We start from the raw sequence: 14,604 nt of genomic DNA on the forward strand, positions 1-14,604 counted from the left end.
TTACCACATGAAAACAACTACTTTCACCAAATATAATATGAATTGCGCTACAGAATATGAATCTTCGACTTTCGAACTATTATATTACATTGATAGAAGGACCTATTTCAATTAGTGAAAAAATGAATTTTGATACGCGTTTGTTCTACCATATTCCATAGTGCGCCTACGCAATACGAGGCTACCTTTTTAATTAAGTTAGTAATAAGTTCAGATTCTATTGTAGAGCTCCGTCGATCAGACGTATAGGTTAAGTTTAGTTTTTAAAAAAGCTCGACGACTACCACGACATTTGACTATGAACTCTATGTTTACTTCTGTCTTTTCAAACATCAACAACGAATTGGCACGGAAAGTAAGTCATGTTTTCGGCACGTAAGTTCATTGACAAGATCCACTGAATTAACACAGTGTTGTCAATGAACTTTGTAGGTCAAACGATTCGGGTATTCAAATTGCATTAATTACATTACAAAATCCCATCAGATTTCTTGATTTTTCCGCGTAGTTATGTAATAGTATTCAATTCCAGTAACACAAGATGTTATGTAAATTACCTAATACATTTAAAAACTCGTGTGACTCGTTAACTTGTATGGAAAAGGCATTTGCGAAGTCGTAAATGTACACGCACTTTCTCCTTTTTCGAGGTAGACGTCCTATGTTGGTACCCGTATAATCTGGTGTCCTGTTGATGTGTGGAGCGGTCTGTCTCGGCGGGTGGCGTCGGGGCGGCGCAGACAGCTATCTGTCGGCTGCGTCGGTGTTGCAAGAGACATCGGGCTGCACAATAACATTAAACATGCGCGGCCAGTGCTTTCAATTGATATATTTTCGAAACCGGTCGACGTCGTTTTCATAACATGCTGGTAGCGAGCTCTCATCGTGCTCAAATCTTCGACAAGAATTCTAAGGTGATGTATATTGGTACCTATACATATTTCTATGATTGTATTCATATAACATAAGCTCACGACGATATGCCCAATTGGGGAAGTCAGAGGTAGGTACATACTCCATCGCAAGATGAACTGAGCACCCACGCTTCATCTTAGTTTTTACCTATCCGTTATAGTTTAGCGCGTATCGCAAATGTATAGTAACATTATCTGTGTTTGCTACTGAAACGCAAAACGTTATAAACATCATGCGCGGCGCATGCGTGGACCGGGTGGCCCACTTCAGCGGAGCGAAGGCCAGAAGTCAATTTGGGGCGAAGTCGGAGGCTGCGCGCGATTCGCTCCCCGGCCGTAAATGTCACTCGATTGTCCCACACAGTAATACGTTACATAATGAAGCACAACAATGAAGCAATAAATTCACTAGCACATAACGTGCACAGGGAAGAATATTTTAGGACAGCGGAAGAAAGTCTCTGACGCATTAAGAACGACCACACAAAGACCCTAACGAGCGGTTTATCTGTTATGAGTTTAACAAGATCTTCCGTATAGCGATGGAACATGCGTAGGAATATAACTGCCCTTGATCAAGACTCATATTTTGTTAGCGGCAGTACTCACAAATCAAGCCCTTCGTTTAAAATGTTTTAGTCAGGTATTCACTGTAGGTGCAATATTTTATATAAATAGATACGGAGGAGCTCGTGCTGCTTGGAATATTTCTAACGCCATCATCACAGGCTTAATGTAAATTGATTGACACGCTTTTTAAGCCAGTAGAGCTCGCGTGGCGGGTATTTCGGTCGTAATGGCCGCACTGACGTAAACCAATTCGACGGACGTGGGAAGCTCCGCGAAATCAACGATGGCAGTGAATACAATATAGTTTTATGACGCTTTGAACGTGCCTTTAACAACGTGCAATTGTGATTAATTTAGATTTGGTTCAAATTACAAGTTGCAGTTGGATGTGACTGGAGGTTCTGAACAGGAATTTACTTATTATTAAGCACAATTTACGAATTATATATGCGTCGATTGCAAAATAAAGGTTACTTATAAAAATCTCACGCTACATGATTTCTTACATTAAAGTCGCGATATTGTTTATTATCAACAAAGGTCGTCTGAATGAAAACAAAAAGAACGTAGAGAGTCATTGTGTTTGAACAAAGCGTGTGAACCCCGAGTTGAAAGTTTGCCTCTGACAGCAACATAGGATTATCTGAGCTCGGCGGTAACAACTCAACTTAGAGTTAATAGGGCCGCGCAATACGACAACTTCGAAATGGTGAACGTCACGACAGCTGACAGAATAACACGATTTATTGACACGTCTCGCACACGTGAACTTTGCGCTGTACTACAGCGTGGCTCTTATCGTTCAGCTATTCATTTCGTTTCCTTGTACGAATAATAAGACGAACAAACATTAAACTCACGTCCGTAATACTGAGTAGGTAGAGCCTCAATGTTCAAACTAAACAGTTGTAGGTCGACAATTTGCAATCGGAACTTACAAAATAGACTGAGATAAGACAATTATACAAAAATCTTTAAGTGTTTGCTTACAGCATCGTCAGCTATGTGCTAGGTATTTCTGTTTCCTTATTGCTCGCTGACTGCTTGCATGGCTTCATATCATATCAGCGGGTCAATTTAAATGCCAGTCTATCTGCTTGGATTGTTTTGCTGTGTGATTAATGATTGTTAATCTTGGAACAGTCACGTTTCACAACAAACAACATGTCAGCCGTGGTGCTATTGATCGGCGTGTTACACAGCGGTGCTCTACATAATGGCCAGACACTTGCCCTGCTGGAATTGTGACAAATGAGTTATGAGGGCGTTGTCTATCTCTATGGTCCGAGCGGCTCCGGCCTGTCGTCGCTGGAGCCTGCTAGTGTTGGGGCTGGTATGCCAGCGGTGACGTGGGCGGCCAGACCCGTACCATTGACTACATTATGGAAATTAATTACCTATATCAACATTACACTACCTGATTCAAAATACGTGGGTGTTTTATTTCTGCGGGTAACATGAGTCTATTTTGAATTATTGTCGACATCGTCATCCCTACTAATAGGTAAACCTACTCAGCAACATTTGACCTGGTTCCCCATAAAAGATTCCAAAAATATATGGGTTGTTGCATTCCCGGAAATAAAATTGTAAAATTCTAAAGCTACATCAAATGGCTTTTTAAATCATGAAATATGTAAAGATTTGGGGTCAGTTTAAGTAGTATAATCCTTTATTATTATGCTGTAGCAGTAGTCCCATCGGGCTTGCGGTCACAGCCAGGGCCACGGGAATATTAGCATAAGCCGGCTTTATGGGAGGGAGCCCGCACTGAAAAGGATTGTACGAATGAGGTATGGTTCATTACGCTAGTTCCTTCCTTGCTCGTCGTAATGAGCGCAGAATGAATGAACATACAATGAGATGCGCGTATATGGATTATATATGTAGAGCTCGCCTATTGTTAGTTCAAAAGCATACATTCTTCATCAGTGTTCTGACTTTCTGAGCTCAACGAAAGAATACGATTAATACATTTAATCTTCAGATCAATCACAAGTAGTGATCTATAATAGACGATGATGGAAGTACTTTCATTTCTAAAAATAAAAGTAGGTTGAATGAGTGTTTGTTTGCAAAGACCATGAAGAGATATTTATTTTGATTCACCAGTTGTAGTGCCCGCATCTGTTTCAAACGGTAGGGAAAATATTATAACCCAGATGTTTCATTTCAATTTGTGTTTATTTCTACGTTTCGTTTCGTTGTTTCCGTACCGTGTGTAGGTAATATTGTTTTGTGACTGTTGGATTGTATTTGCAAATTATAGTGCCAACAACAGTTTATAAAGTCGTAGAGTGTTGGCGTTTATTAAAGTTGGCAGATGGTGGTTAGGTGCCAGCTGCAGTTTTAGGTCATGTGAAAGTTCAAATGTGTGTAGCAGGCATCGATACCTAAAGTGGTTGTTTGCCGCGGGTGGCGGGTTCACTTCAGTCGGTTCAGTTTCTCGCCGCCTTGAGGACTGAACTGGAGTAGTGGGACGGATTAGGATAAACCGAGTCAATGGCCGGGTCACGTCGCTATTTGCGTTACACTCCGCGCCCCTGACTCCCCGCGCCTTCCGCTCCTCGGAAACTACCCGCGGCCGACTCATTTTGGTAACAAATACGATCATATTTGGACCAGGATAAAGGCGATTAGCCGAACTCATGTTTGACGTTATCAGCTATATTTAGACAATCCAGGCCCAAACAATCATAACCGAAATATAATGAGATGCCTAGAAAATAAAACTGCTCCTGAATAATATTTATTAATTTAGAAGTTTTATAACGCTGAGTGATATATAAAATCACTGATATTAAAGTTCTGCGATATTTAGGTACCCATGATTAATTAACTAATTTATGAAGCCGTGTGTGTTATTAGACAAGCGTGCGCGCTGGGCCGCACCCGCTGTGCGCCCGAAGGTAGCGGCCGCCCAAACAAACATACTACCAGACATATACATAGACGCGTTTATAACTAAGTACATCTGTAGGCATACTTACTTTACTCCTCTACCGCTATTAATATGTACGGACGCTAATTTTGATTACTGTGGGTGTCTAATTGGTTTTATGTTCGCTTTCATCTCCTGCGTTTGAAGACCGCCTTGTCTATAACATCTAGCCGTGCATCCTAGTTCTATAAACAACATTCATTACCTCGGAGAAGAATAGGCGTAATCTTATAATAAGATAACGAGTTGAATTGTAAAGACTCCAAAATACGTCGCATCATATAAGCAAACAAATAGGCCACCTGTAGATAACAAGGTTGTCGACCCACGAAACAAAGAGCTGTTTATAACATCAGGTAGGCGATGATGATGATTCTGCGTTATTGACTCAAATAAATGTGGATGAATTGCGTTGCAAGGCGCATAACAATTGTAAATTATTATTATGATAGCGACTGTTCATCGTTAGGCCCGCTAGATAAATGCGTGTCGGCATCTTATTAGATAGTGATTGTCGCAGTGTTTGGTCACGTACTTAATGCAGCGATTTGGTGAGAAGGTGATGAACGGGAAATAATAGTCTCGATTTCGTGACTACTAGGAAGCTTTCACTAGCTCGAGTGAGTCGAGTGTCGCGTGGTAATTACCGTGTGGAGATCGCGGGAACAGCCCGGCCCGGGGAGCGTAATGACGCATTGTTTGAACACAATCCGCCTTCAATAATGAGGCTCCTATCTCTCCTGCCGCTATTGATCATCGGCGCTGAGTTTATATGGTGATAACGTGTAAGTAGTAGGTACCTACGACCGCGCGATCCAAAAACAAGCCGTGAAGCCGTCATTCGATGCCAAGTGTTGATAGACTAGTCGATCTAAGATATCGTCTTTGTTCTAACCAGCGAACTTTAGTTTCAGATTTAATGGGGGATAGTTTACTGGAGAATGTTGTCTAGGAAATGTATCATTTGTCTTATCGAGAACTTTGTATCTAATCTAGTTCGTTTTTGGCCTGGAATGCAAGGTTAAATCGAGATTGTTTCTGGATTAATGTTCGATTGTTTCCCAATTAGCATATTGCTTCACTGGCTTGTATAAAAATATGAATATTGGTGTGCAGTGGAGCGCCGAATACTTTATATGGGTTTAAGCGGCGAGTGGGTGGCGGACGGCCGTGAGCAGTCAGCTTGCACGATTAGCCAGGCCTCGCCCGCCTCATTGCGACACTATACCTAAATAATTACCTATTACTGTTACCATAACATTTACTTAAGCGATATTAATGTGATAAAATATGCTAATAATTAGATAAGTACTTGGAAAAACCTCTTCTGTTCTTTCAAATCTGGAATATTGCGTTCCTGTATGTTGAAAGAATAGTAGGTAGCAAAGTCATCATTATATTACAAATAACAAACACAACATAGCTTAATTTTGCTTAGAAATGTCTGTATGAGAAGTCATTGCAGCCGAATGACACAGCTATTGAGGTCAATTATGAAGATAATACGTCCGCTCGGTGTAGAGCGAGTGCAGTCGTCCCAGATTTATGACGGCTGCGGTCCCGACAGTTGCGTACTGCGAGTGTGACGGCGACCCCCGCGACCCCCGCGCCCGGGTGAACGCTCGCGCGGGAGTCGTCGACACGCCACAATAATTACCCTCGCTCCACCAAGCCCTACCTACGCCCTACACTTCCACCAAACCCTCGCTCTCATGCGCTAAACTTCCTAATGAGCGTCTCCGCGCAACTGCTAAATAGGTACACTCGCATTTTTATTTCGCCCACATACCTACACTAAAGGTCAACTATATACCTATTACGTGACTGGCTTGGCCTGTATGGTGCAAGGTTCTACGTGTGTATAAAATATTTAGAGGATCGATCCCTGGGCAGTGTTCGCGACACTGGAGTGGCCGTAAGACGCTCCGAGGGCCACTTTACGATGCTCTAGTAGACAACTTGTCACAGTATACGCTGGGGAACAACGATACAATGAGTGTTACGGCACTTACAAATGCAAACGTGTAGAAACAATGGATGTTTACAGCTATAATCTGATTTCTGGCTTTGGCAGTGATTCGTTAGACTGTATTCGATAGGAAGTATTTCATTGGTACAGCACGAGTTGAAGCTAAAAAGAGCATTGGTAGATATATTTGAAATAACAGAGACTCTACTGGCTCTACCTTTATAATCTATACTTATAATAAATCTGTAGAGAGGTCAATTCTGTACATTAAATATTTTTTCAAAATAACTATCAGGGGGTGATAAGTGATCGATACTGATGCCAAAAATGCAATCAGTAAAATTTTTGTCTGTCTGTCTGTCTGTCTGTCTGTCTGTCTGTCTGTCTGTCTGTCTGTCTGTATGTTCCTTATAGAAACAAAAACTACTGGACGGATTTTAATGAAACTTGGTAAAATTATTCTTCACACTCCTGGACAGGTTATAGTATACTTTTCATCACGCTACAATCAATAGGAGCAGAGTAGTGAAGGGAAATCCTTTTGTATGAAAAATTTAAACCACTCAAGTTAGACGTTTGAAATTTGGCATGCAGGTACCTTAGATACCGTAGAGGTGCACTAAGAAAGGAATTCCCGAAATTCCCACGGGAACGGAAATTAGCGGGAAAATCCTTTTGTATGAAAAATTTAAACCACTCAAGTTAGACGTTTGAAATTTGGCATGCAGGTACCTTAGATACCGTAGAGGTGCACTAAGAAAGGAATTCCCGAAATTCTCACGGGAACGGGAATTAACGGGAAAATAATTTTGTATGAAAAATCTAAACCACTCAAGTTAGACGTTTGAAATTTGTTACGCAGGTACCTTAGATACCGTAGAGGTGTACTAAGAAAGGAATTTCCGAAATTCCCACGGGAACGGAAATTAGCGGGAAAATCCTTTTGTATGAAAAATCTAAACCACTCAAGTTAGACGTTTGAAATTTGGCATGCAGGTACCTTAGATACCGTAGAGGTGCACTAAGAAAGGAATTCCCGAAATTCTCACGGGAACGGGAATTAACGGGAAAATAATTTTGTATGAAAAATCTAAACTACTCAAGTTAGACGTTTGAAATTTGTCATGCAGGTACCTTAGGTACCGTGGAGGTGCACTAAGAAAGGAATTCCCGAAATTCCCACGGGAACGGGAATTAACGGGAAAATAATTTTGTATGAAAAATCTAAACCATTCAAGTTAGATGTTTGAAATTTGGCACGCAGGTACCTTAGATACCGTAGAGGTGTACTAAGAAAGGAATTCCCGGAATTCCCACGGGAACGGGAATTAGCGGGAAAATCCTTTTGTATGAAAAATCTAAACCACTCAAGTTAGACGTTTGAAATTTGGCATGCAGGTACTTTAGTAAACTTAAAGCTTAGTTGCAACAGGATATTACAAAATTCCCACTGGAACGGTAGTTAGCGGGAAAAAACATTTGTATGAAAAAATCAAATCTAAATAAAAGGAGAAACTGACCGACTCAGTGACTGATATATCAACGCATAGCCTGAACGGCTAAACGTAGGCCTTTGAAATTTGGAAGAGACATAGCTTAGGTACCGTAGAGGTGCACTAAGAAAGGAATTCCCGGAATTCCCACGGGAACGGAAATTAACGGGAAAATCCTTTTGTATGAAAAATCTAAACCATTCAAGTTAGATGTTTGAAATTTGGCATGCAGGTACCTTAGATACCGTAGAGGTGTACTAAGAAAGGAATTCCCGGAATTCCCACGGGAACGGGAATTAGCGGGAAAATCCTTTTGTATGAAAAATCTAAACCACTCAAGTTAGACGTTTGAAATTTGGCATGCAGGTACTTTAGTAAACTTAAAGCTTAGTTGCAACAGGATATTACAAAATTCCCACTGGAACGGTAGTTAGCGGGAAAAAACATTTGTATGAAAAAATCAAATCTAAATAAAAGGAGAAACTGATTGACTCAGTGACTGACATATCAACGCATAGCCTGAACGGCTAAACGTAGGCATTTGAAATTTGGAAGGGACATAGCTTAGGTACCGTAGAGGTGCACTAAGAAAGGAATTCCCGGAATTCCCACGGGAACGGAAATTAGCGGGAAAATCCTTTTGTATGAAAAATCTAAACCGCTTAAGTTAGACGCTTGAAATTTGGCATGCAGGTACCTTAGTTAACTTAAAGCTTAGTTGCAACAGGATATTGCAAAATTCCCACGGAAACGGGAGTTAGCGGGAAAAAAACATTTGTATGAAAAAATCGAAACCGCGTAAGATAGATGTTTTCAATTCAATTCAATTAAATTATTTATTGCATTCCATGTAGTACAATGGGGTGTTACATAGGCATAGGAACTAAAACATGGACCCTGTAGGGCACAGCAACGTTGAAGGGAAGAGAGGAAGTGTGTATTAAAATTAAAACTCAATGAACAATCAATTAAAAAAAAAATCAATTCAATCAATTGATTCAATCTAGCATGCATGCATACCTTAGTAAATATAAAGTTTATTTTTGGCTGTATTTTGAAAAATGGGAGTTATTGGGAAAAAAATTGTATGAAAAAATCTAAACTGCATAAGTTAGATGCTTGAAATTTGATATGCACTCCCACACACACAAAGATCTCTCTCTTATATAACACGCCACGCGGACGAAGTCGCGGGCAAAAGCTAGTTCGTACATATAACTTATTACCGAAGGTACTAGACCTTGACTTGTCCGGAATAAATGACACGTGTGACGTGCATTCTTTATGTTTTATTTTTTTATAGGACAATCGTCTTACTGACTCATATGCTTGTGGTGGCGTATCTACGGTCGCCTGTTCATCGGTCACGCGCCCGAGGGTGATTGATGCTCGGGACCTGATATATTTAACGCCTACCCGCAACCCGCAGGTGGTTTACAGACCCAACGCTTCTACCGTTAATCTTTTATTTTTACCCATCATCAATATCTTTGCATCTCTCAAGGGAAAGTGTTGGGCACATTTACAGTGAGCTCACTTTTACTTATTTATAACTTTACTTACCTTCTTATTATGAGAAAATCTCAATTAATTCGTTGAAGTGCCAACCTGTGAAGTTGATAATGTATTTATGATTCAACTCTCTTCTGTTTATCATATTAATATAAACTTTAATGTGAACATTATAATTGTTAATTGAGCTATATTATTAACACAATAGGGCTGCGTTTCCTTCCCGCTGTCGTGTGGTGGGTGGGTGGCGAACTACATTACTCATTTCACAGAATTATGTGCAATGTGAAATCATTTCATTTCAATCTGAATAGTTTGTTTAGCCTGTCTGCGGTCTTTATTACTCGGAATACCTACAATTAAACATAATTTATCAATAATTGACTTAATCCACCTACTTATTGCTGACTACCTTAGGTGGTTTACCCATTTGGAGCAGTATTGAATACGACGTTGTGAACATTTGTACTTACTTTGTATTGTAGAGCATTTTGTTATCTGTCCTATTCATATTCCTGGAAGGAAGTTGTAAATAGACTTTGTCTACATCAACGTCGTACTTGTCTCCGCGAACTGATTAATTATTCTCGTTGTGCTAAACATTTCTTCGTAACGTCGATAAAATACAAAATCTATTCCAAATTATACGTGTACCATCAATTACCTTGACGCATTATAATATACGCAGGTACTTACAATAATGATTTCGCAAGAACTTGGGGTTGGAAAGACAATTTAAAAAGTCTGTGTCATGGAGCAATTTGTTAATGAAAGTGAAAACGATCAATTGATGATTGGAATTTGGTGGAAAGGCGTCTTAATGTATATTTGTTACCTCTTACCGCTGTAGTAGTTACTTTATACCTCTTTTTGTAGCATTTGCTTTTATGAGTGGTCTAGCAACGTAAAAGTGACGTTAGGAGTAGCAATTTTTATGAGACACTCATTACAGTATAGCGTAACATGGAAGATACCGTAAAGCCTCTATTACCTAATCTATTCTGTGGTAAAGCTCTTGTTCACACCCACAACATCATGTTAATGCGATGTAAACCGTTCAGTTTTCTCAAAGCTGTGCGGAGCAGACATCGTATTATGGGATGTGAGGGCTTCCAGCGAGGTTGAGAGGGCTATTTCTTTGTTGTATAGCAATCGTATTTACCGCGTGTCGTCCTGTCCACTCGAGGGCTCGTCCTTCCAGAGGGATAATGGAACTCGCGTCCAAAGGGATTTAAATAATAGGGAGAGTGCCCGAGTGGCACCGGATCTCTGTTTACGCGTGTTGATGTAAAGCGGAGCGAATCCCATTGTAGTTCGCGCTACGTGATGTTATCGCAGCGAATGAAATCTCCGGGATTAGAGATATACGGAAATAGTCGGCGCGTTTTTATTTTCATGCAAATTGTGAACAATTTGTACTAGTTGTAACAATGAAAAATCCAATAACACTAATGTACTTAACTAAAATACTTTAGGTAGGTTGCTGCAGTTACGTAGTCAGAATGTACCTAACATACGGCCTTTCAAAGGTGGAGCATTTTCAGACATCAGACAACGACAACACGAGTCATTTACGACAAGTCCAAGATAATAAGCAGCATAATACAACAAAATTTGTTTTTCTCTAAGTTCCAACTGTATTTTATTACGTGCAAGTTGTAATAGTTCGACATTCCAGACTGATCCTATAACCAATTTCACGACACACACATGTACATAGAATTTCCACTGTCCCGTAAAACTGAATGTTACATAACATAATACATATGTGTATGATACAGTCGCCGTCGCCACATTCAATCGCTGAGAGAATTAATTTTAGTATTGGATGCTGGCTGGCATTTCAGGGGGTTCAATCGCCCATCGGACTCCCTTGTAACCCCCCTTCGTTGTATAGTTTCACACCCAATTATCGGAAAATCTGTGTCCTGAATACGATTAACTAGTGTGCGCTACACCGTCACATTGCATTTGATGGGTTTGCTGCAGACTCTGTTAATTCCATTGAGTTTGCTGCCATTCCCTATTTAAATTAATTTATTTATATAATTACGAATGAGGCCTATACATTCGTGGGTAGGTATATCAATCTAGGAATATCCGTACTTACCTAATTAATTACAAGTTAAATAAAAGCTTGTAAAACGTAGATTAACCTTATATATATAACATATCATTCATTATAACATGGCGCATAAACTACCTTCAGTGCGGGTAGGTGAATAAACAAGTCACTAAGTATCATTATTACTATTTGAAACTACGCATCAAAGTTTATGTTGAAGACAAAGAAGTGTGGTATTAAACTGTCTGGTTTTCCTTAGTACATTTTCGTATGCCTAGAAGCATTGTTTTCCTTTGGTCCGATATTGTCTGCTTTTCCCGGGTATTGGTCTGCTGTTTTCCTTTGTGCTGCTGTGACTCAATACAGTGTTTACTTTGTCACGTAGATCCTTTATTATACAAGTACGTACGCTAATTAGAAGAACAACAATTCTGTTTTGTGTACAAAACACTTGCTCACTACATTTACACCTATGTATAAATTATAAGACAAATTATATAAATAATTCATAAACTTAGGTTTTATGATTGCGTAGAATATGAATCGTGTTCTGCGGGGTATATCGATCGTGTAACTCGGTATCTCCATATTTGGCGTGTTTGCTTATGGCCCCTTTAATTTATTCTCGGAGAAGTTTCTTTAGGACTCTCGAGCGCAATTTTTGCTGTCTGTGAGAAAAGTTTATCGTGTAAATATCTCCTCACAGATATAAGGAAGTGCGCAATATGAAAACTGCTGCTGTAGTACGGTCATTCGCGTGGAGATAAATAAAACAAAATATCCCGCAAGGTGAAACATAATTACATAACTTTTGATATCGTCGACGTTCTCGATACCTCGTGATAACATTTTGTACGTGATAAAAGTTATTACTCACGAACAAACTACATTGTCGGTTCCGTAGTTGGAAAACGTGCAATTAATTGTTGGTGAGAGAACTAGGTGGTGCGAGTAGAATAATTAGTTTTAAAATGTAGATTTACAGACATATGTTGGGTTATTAACTTACTTAATGAATTGCTCGAACATTATCAGGTGTAAGACTTTGCTGTAAAGAGAGAGAGAGAGTCCTAGTAACCCAGATTTCGGCAGATCAGGCGCGCTTGTGGAGCGAGCGGTAAAGCCTCACACACAGTCAGTGGCGCGGGCGCACCGACCGACACGACGGACGACTTGTGTTGTGACGCAACTGCGCGTGACCGTGACATCAGTCATCAGCTGCCAGGCCATGGAGCTGAAAGAGACGCAAGCTCTTTTCTGGACAGCTCAATTATGTGATAGATAAGAATAAAAATGGAACAGTTTATCGATAATCGTTTTATTTCAGCAGACGAATGTAACGATTGCAATCGAACTTTCCATTGTGTTACAAATTACCAAGTCAATGTAATTAGCTAGGGGGGCGCTAAAGTGGGTCTATATTAAAATCCATAATTGAAAATGCCTATATTGAAAATCCGTAATCATTTAAACACATAAACATTAAAATTCAGTAACTCGTAACCTTTTGACACTTTCGATGTTTCCAAAATGTTAATAGTAAGACGACAGTGGTGTCGATTCTGGCTGTCACCAACTTAATTTTATTTTGTTTGACAACTAGTTCTATCCCTTTCTTTCATTTGTCGTAGATGAAGACCGGTACTATTTTTAGAGCTGTCAGATTAAAATTAAATTAAGTTTGTGTCTGATGTGAGAATCGGCACAAATATTAAATTTCCGGTTTCGTTACAATTCGTGTAGCCTTCTTTATAACCGGTTACTTCATTTCTCTCTGACCACACTGAATTAACAATACGCCGTCCGGTGTAATCTATCTTTCCCCAGGCGCGCGAGGTGCAGTGGAATCTGACATTGCGTTGTCTGTGGACACCGCTGGCGCCAGCCCTCGACATTCGTGATGGATCACCGTTTTCCATTTCAGTTCATTACGCGACGCTTCCGTGGCGAACACTCGAGTGACCGGACACTTGTGCACGAGTGTTGTGTACTGACGTGTGACGTCACTACGCTTATGGGTTTTCTGAGGTTATCAAACTGTTATTGTTTACTTCACTACCTCATTCCTGGAGAATGATTGACAATATAAGTCAGGAAATTTCAATCCATCAACATTCTCGACACAATCGGTATTAGAAATTATATGAGCGGTTATAGTATAAAATATAAATACAACTTACGTCAGTTTATTAGTACCTATTTACTTACAGATTTATAATATTGTGGTAACTACTTATAACTAGTTTAAATGTGTTGTAGTTTACAGATAATCGTTATTAACAATCATTCGAGATACTGATGCTAATAATGGAATGGAAATACGGAAAGTGCAAAACAGGATAGAATAAGTGCTCGCATAGTTTTGTAATGAGTAAAAGTAAGCACTTTTTTATTTAGCAATAAGAAATTCCCATAGACATCTGGGTGGGAGCGTGGCAATATCGATGCCAAGGCAATCACAAATATTTGGCAAGTTAGATTATTTTTTGAATTTGAATTATTTCAGACGAATTAAAAACACGCCAAATCACCTTGGTTCTACTAAACTTGGATATGCTGTGTCCCTAGATTTAGTGATAAGTATCAGAATTCAAGTAATATTTTCAAGTGTCATTTAGTTTGTATTTACACTTAGAAAAGACTTCAACGCGTTTCATTTATTTATGTATTGACTACTATTATTTTTTCTATTATTATAAAATTTGTTTGTCTATAATAGAAACACAAACTGATTCCAAATTATTATCCCCTGCACGCGTCGGCGTAGAAGGCAAACTTACATTTTTAAATGGATCCTCGCTCTAGCCGACATGTTTCCTTCCTTCAAACTGCACAGTTTACCCGTAAAGTTGATAGTTTGTGAAGTACCAAGTTTAAACTTGAGGTAAGCATGTAGGATTAATTAATATAGAAGTACCTATGAGTACCCACTTACTACACATCGGTATACCTAGCATATAATATACATAATCTTTAAATAAATAAATAAATAATAAATAAATCTTATTTAGCCTCTTGGATCTCACTCACTGCTGCTGCTAGGCAAAAGCCTCCCCTTGATTTAGCAAATTATAATAAACTACAAAAACTTAATTTTGAATACGTAAGTACTTGTGTTGGATGACGACAATTTAGGTTTA

Source organism: Pectinophora gossypiella, chromosome 2 (genome assembly GCF_024362695.1).
Source record: "Pectinophora gossypiella chromosome 2, ilPecGoss1.1, whole genome shotgun sequence".
NCBI lineage: Eukaryota > Metazoa > Arthropoda > Insecta > Lepidoptera > Gelechiidae > Pectinophora > Pectinophora gossypiella.